Source organism: Fragaria vesca, linkage group LG2 (genome assembly GCF_000184155.1).
Source record: "Fragaria vesca subsp. vesca linkage group LG2, FraVesHawaii_1.0, whole genome shotgun sequence".
NCBI classification, from domain to species: Eukaryota; Viridiplantae; Streptophyta; class Magnoliopsida; order Rosales; family Rosaceae; genus Fragaria; species Fragaria vesca.
In genome coordinates, this window is record NC_020492.1 from 11,784,422 (window position 1) to 11,790,008 (window position 5,587).

At 40.2% G+C, this 5,587-nt stretch overlaps 1 pseudogene; it reads right to left on the minus strand.

The window, feature by feature from the left end:
* Positions 1 to 3,960, minus strand: part of LOC101298180 — a 4,758-nt pseudogene extending 798 nt beyond the window's left edge.
* Between the last annotated feature and the right edge of the window lie 1,627 nt (positions 3,961 to 5,587).

A 5,587-nucleotide genomic window follows, 5' to 3' on the forward strand; every position in this document is an offset into this window, starting at 1 on the left:
CTATTCCTTATTTCCTTCTGTAAATGTCAAACACACTAGCCTATATTATGTAAGCTTGTAATCAGTTTCTATCAAGGGAAATATAATTTTACATGGTATCAGAGCGGGTTACCCACGTCCACGTGTGAAGCCCATAGGCCACATGAACTCCACGTCACCCCAAATGTTGTCCACGTGTTAGGCTTGAAGATTCGCCACACGTGCGGGGGCGTGTTGAGATATATATCCCACATTGGGAAAAATGGGACCTTGCCTGTGGTTTATAAGGGTTTGGGCTACTCCATCCATTGCCAATTGGTTTTAGATGTGAATCTTAGACTACTTTATCAGATAATAATAGACTACCCCTTTGGATAACTTGCATGAGTGAGATTTTCCTTTCTGGGAAAAGTGACAATTTACCATAATGTAGTCCTTTTTCTTGTTTGAGTAACTAGAAAACATGAGAAGCTTTGGAAAAACAGAGCACAGTCCATGTGATACATTTACTTTACATACCAGATTTATGTAAATATGAGGACCTAGTTCTTCTATGGACTATCCAATATGGTTTACTACACAGCTATTTTAGAACATTCAACTAAGGTGACAAAAGTCTAAACTTGCTAAATTATTGAGGGTGTGTTCATCCACTGATGATTAAATCCAAAGAACAGTATAAATCCATTTGTTTCTGAGAGTTCATGTTGTGCCGTAGACCGTAGTAGATAGAGATATATTAAGCTTTCCGCTGACAATCACTTTGAAAGTTCAGTGGAATTTTAGCATAAACTTGCAGCAATTTTAACTCTTTAATTAGATGTCCAATATAATACTGAATTCAATAGAAAGCAATTTTATCAAATATAAGAACTTATATTAACAAGTAACAGAAGTCACTACAATACTTGCAAATGTCTGCAGCCAATTACTTGGAAAATTCAGTGCACTTTTAGCATAAACTTGCAGCGGTTCAAACTCCTTAGATGTCTGAAACAATACTGAATACAATGCAAAACAGAAACTGAAGTTTCATAATTATGTAATTCACAGATGTTATTAGTGAGCATATGATTAGTTGCACACAGAAAGAGCCTACTCTAAACAGTCGCAGAGTAACAACATCACCCAAGACAATGCAGGAAACTAAGACACACATATGATCAAACTTAACTAAGCTACCATCACCATAATAGACATAGAGATTATTACATCAAAGTTGCAGCAGTTCTATCGCAGAATTTCAACTAATTAACCAAAGCATTAATGAAAAATTTTCAGAGTTTGCTAGGCAATTAACAAAGAAACCAAGTCAATATGAACTAAAGGTTTAATACAGCCACTGGTATGCAGAATATTAAGTAAAAGAATGATAGTGTGTACGTCAAACAAGAAAAGCTTGTTGCAGATATCTAGGTATTAATAACGAAAATGCATGTACAAAAACAAAATAGAAGGCATAACGCAGTTGAAAACTTGAAAATTACCATGGTGTTCGCTTTTATAACTGAATTCCACTAAATTCTACATGTGATTACAGATTAAATATCTGGAATTTATTGATACTTGAAAATAACCAAACTTAAAAGACAAACAACAGAAGAAAAGAAAATACTAATCATAAAGGTCTTCATCAGCTTCACCAGCATTAGTAGTTGCAAAAGGATCAGATCCAACAACAGCCCCTGAACCAGTGGGGAACTTGAACTCCTCTCCCAACCCTCTTGCCTGGTGCAATGTAGTTGCAAAAGACTGGTACTTGCGGATGTCAGCATCACTAACACTTCTGCGAGCATACCTCATTGATTCCTCAAAATGAGCTTTGGTGATCTCAGCTACTTCATCCTCATCATCTTCCATAATCTCAGGGTTTTCACTTCTCGTCCTCTCCCTCTCCATATCTTTCTCAATGTTTTCTCTGATGGCATATTTCTGTGGTATCAGCACCACTGAAACCTTGTGTGTTCTTGGCAAGAACATTGAGGTCCACATCTTTGGAAACCGGAGATTTCCTCAAGCAAGCCTTGAATATTTGATGGCGAGATTCCTCATCAGGGAGAGGGATGTAAAGCAACTGATCCAGACGTCCTGGACGAAGAAGTGCAGGGTCTATGATGTCAGGTCTGTTGGTTGCCCCAATAATGAAGACTGTTTTCTTCGCAGACACTCCATCCATTTCTGTAAGCAGTTGGTTCAAAACCCTATCAGCACCTCCAGAATCACCTACACTGCTACCTCTTTTAGTAGCAATGGAGTCAAGCTCATCGAAGAAGAGGACACATGGAGCAGATGCACGAGCCTTGTCGAAAATTTCTCTTACATTGGCCTCACTCTCTCCAAACCACATGGTGAGCAACTCAGGTCCCTTGATGCTGATGAAATTAGCCTGACACTCATTAGCAATAGCCTTGGCCAAAAAGAGTTTTACCGCATCCAGGAGGGCCATAGAAGAGAACTCCTTTTGAAGGTGACATACCGAATTTCTCAAATTTCTCCGGATGCTCAACAGGATATTGAACAGTCTCTTGAAGTTCTCTCTTAACCTTTTCGAGGCCTCCAATTGCATCCCAAGAGACATTGGGAACTTCAACTACCGTTTCACGAAGAGCAGAAGGGTTGCTTGATCCAAGGGCAGTCTTGAAGTGTTCGTTTGTCACTGCCATTGAGTTGAGTATCTCAGCATCTATGGTCTCGTCTTCCAAGTCAATCACATCCATCTTCTCTCGGATGCATTGAAGTGCAGCCTCAGTAGCTAAAGCAGCTAGGTCAGCACCAACATAGCCATGAGTATCCTTGGCAACCCTTTCCAAATCGACATCTTCAGCAAGCTTCATGTTCTTGCTATGAATGCGGAGGACCTCAAGACGCCCGACTTCATCTGGAACACCAATGTCTATTTCCCTATCAAATCTTCCAAATCTTCTAAGAGCAGGATCAATGCTGTTTGGACGATTAGTAGCTGCCATCACAATCACATGTGCTCGAGACTTAAGGCCATCCATAAGTGTCAACAGCTGGGAAACAATCCTCCTTTCAATTTCCCCATTAGTCTTCTCTCTCTTGGGAGCAATTGAATCAATCTCATCAATAAATATGATTGATGGCGCATTCTTCTCTGCTTCCTCGAAAGCTTTCCTGAGGTTGCTCTCACTCTCTCCAGCCATCTTGGACATGATTTCTGGTCCATTGATACATAAAAAGAACGCCCCGGTTTCATTAGCAACAGCTCTTGCCGGTTCCAGGAGGACCATAGAGAAGAATACCCTTTGGTGGCTTGACACCAATCGATTTAAACAACTGAGGATGCCTCAGAGGCAGCTCAACCAATTCGCGAATCTGAGCCATCTGTTTCCTAACACCACCGATATCATCATACCCTACCTCATCTAATCTCTCCTCATCCTCCCTTCTAACAGGTTCACCCTCGCAGAAGATTTCGGTGTCTGGAGCAACCACACAGTACTCAGCCGGGTCAGTCTCAACAACCTTAAACTCTACACTCCTCATTCCTCCTCTGACTAGGAAAAGGTCACTTTTCCTCACCGGGCGGTAGTCCTCTTGGAAATAAGGCCTCAAGTAGACATCAAACAGATTTCCAGTCATGCCTTCAATGGTATCATCTATTGGGAGAATGTGGACACGCTTTCCATACTTGACATCAGCGCACTGGTGAATGGAAACAACATCACCTAGCCTAACCCTTAGGTTGTTCCTCACAACCTTGTTCATCCTTATCTTTGGTCCTTCACAGGAATCATCAGCTAAAGCAATACAAATTGTATCTCTCCTCTTCTTTCCCTTGATCAGGACCGTATCGCCACGAAAGAGCTGGAGCTTCTCCATGGTCTCCGGGTGGAGTTGGACGACGGAGTTATCATCCTCCACAGCTTCATCCACAATAAGGCGGTTTGGAGCCTTCTTGCGGTTGAGAATGGCCGTGCTAAAGTCCCTCTTATTTGTTCCTTCAGATTGGTTCGTCATGGTGACTTTGTGAGTTGTCAATCCACAGAAATGTGTGCGTTATGAGTTGTGAGGCTTTGGTTTGGGAAACGGGATTACTTATAGGAGAGGCGTGAAGCCAACTCCATTCTGGTGAGGTCCGTGAGGAAAAGGAAAAGGTTTTCCTTTTTAATGTTTGGATTCCTTCTCCTTCTACAATTATGAAAATATAGCTGACTGAGAAAATAAAATAAAATTCTAGATGCCATGCATAACCTTATCCATCTCCTTCTAAAATCAGGAAACCTACAAATGCGTTCCGTTTTCCGTTTGGATTTCTTCTGCCATACTAATCAGTAGTTAGAGTAGACAGAGCACTAAAAAAGTGGCTTTCCCGGATTAATTCGTATTCAGGTCATTCATAAGACAAGTCTGAGCAGCATAGTTAAAGTGTGCTGCTCTTGCTAGGATCATCTGCTCTAAATTCTAGAGAGCACCCATCACTCATGAGGGCAAAAATGAAAGTGGGTTTTACTTAAGCACCACATGTACGTTTGATCAAAATTTGCACTTTCAATTGGAGGTATTCAAATCTTGTTACAAAAAAAAAAAATGTAAACGCAGATATCTTATCACTCATGGTGTAAGTTTTTCAGCTTTATCATATATAACCTCAAGTGCACCGATTTGATTGAACTGCAAATTTTAATGACCGGTTCGTTGTCATTGTCACATTACTTCAATACTTTGTATGAGAGCGAGTGATCACCAAATTATGAAGATAGAAAAATGTGATCATTTCAAGCAGCACATTTTGTCATTGCTGGTATCCAATATGTTAGTAAAAAAGTCTGCTGATTTGCCTTCAGTACCCTTTTTTGCTTCACCCCTGTCATTTCTTCCAGATGTGTAAAGAGTGGTTATCAGCAAGTAAGTTTCATTATCCGCTTCTGTTTTGTCTTGCTGAAGAGGTTCTTAGCCGTGGGATATTGCGTTTGGTTGATATGGGTCGTATACATAATATGTAAGGTAATGGCAATCATATTCAACCTAAGAGCAAAGAAGAATCTGGAAAGCTCAAGTTTTCTAGCTCAACTAGGAGAGGTCTTGCTCGACTGGTTTTTGACTGCAGTAACTCTGATCTCGATCTATGAGGTAAATGCATTTCATGCATATCATGTCTTATAACTAATTGTGAGAAGATTGAGTTTATATTTGGTATAGATTTGTCTAAATTATCTTTGAGATGTTTTAGGAAGATAAATGGTTATCTGTTAGGAAAGTATACGAAATGCATATATGTTATATATAACTGATTGATGAAGGATTAATGGTAGAGACAAAGAGATAGCAAGAGAATCATCATCTTATTCATTGATAGGAGCCCTTTATATAGGGAATTACACAATACCAATATGGTAAGGATATGAATACATAGATCTAGTCTAACTACATATCCTATTGGCATAAGGCCAAGGCACACATAGAGAATATCCTAGAACACCTCCCCCTTGTGCCGCGCGCTGATATGCCGATGGTGCTGATCTGTTGCCTCGTACAAAAACCTCGTCAAGTCACAAAAGCCCTGTGGGAAGAAAAACTGAACCTTGATCGTAGGAAGAAAAAGAGTACAACGCACCCTTCACATTTGATAGTGACATGTATGTAT